We start from the raw sequence: 845 nt of genomic DNA, 5'->3' as shown, positions 1-845 counted from the left end.
TATGTTGCATACTATATAAACAATGGATTCTAAAGCCACAGTCACAGATTTTAAAGACTTAGAAATGAAAGAGATGGAATATGATCCTTTAATAGCTTTAGAATAATTGAAATCAGTATTTCCTAGGTAGTACTATATTAAGATGTTTGGGGAAGCAATTATGTTCCTTGAATAAATAATTTCCATAAATATAGGTGCAGTGTAAATACAGAGTAGCATTTATATAATAAATCATATAAATTCCAGTGCCATCAAGTGGATTCTAACTCATTGTGACCTGAAATAGGGTTTCGGAGGCTGTAAATCATTGTGGAATAATAGAGCCTCAACGTTCTTCTCTGGAGCCTCTGGTGGGTTTGATCTGAAAATCTTTCTGTTATCAGCTCAAAGCTTACTGTCAGTCCTGGGAGACATTGCATATATATAAGCCATATATATGGCTGTATATATGTCTGTATGTACATACAAACACACACAAGTGGCACCCCCTCCAAACAGAATTTTTTTAAAAAGCTATGTATTAAATTTTTTTTAGAAAACAACCTTATCACCTTCAAAGTACTCTCCATTACACTTAATACATTTGTCAAATCTGCGATTCCATTCTTGGAAACATTTTTCAAACTCATCTCTTTGGGTGGCTGACACCACCTCCCTCAGTTTTTCTTCACCTCTTCTACATCGTCAAATTGCTGTCCTTTCATGTCCCTCTTCATTCCTGAAAAGAAGTCCTACAAAGCGAGGTTAGGTGTGAAACATGTGTGGGGCAGGAGGAGTATGCTGCTTTTGCCCAAAACTGGCTGCATGAGCAAGTGCATTGCCGTGGTGGCAAGACCAGTCACCCA

This window comes from Echinops telfairi, unplaced genomic scaffold (genome assembly GCF_000313985.2).
Source record: "Echinops telfairi isolate 266 unplaced genomic scaffold, ASM31398v2 ScPeMD7_7467;HRSCAF=8505_0, whole genome shotgun sequence".
Taxonomy (NCBI): domain Eukaryota; kingdom Metazoa; phylum Chordata; class Mammalia; order Afrosoricida; family Tenrecidae; genus Echinops; species Echinops telfairi.
The sequence above is the reverse complement of the archived record's forward strand: the minus strand, read 5'-3'. Positions refer to the sequence as shown.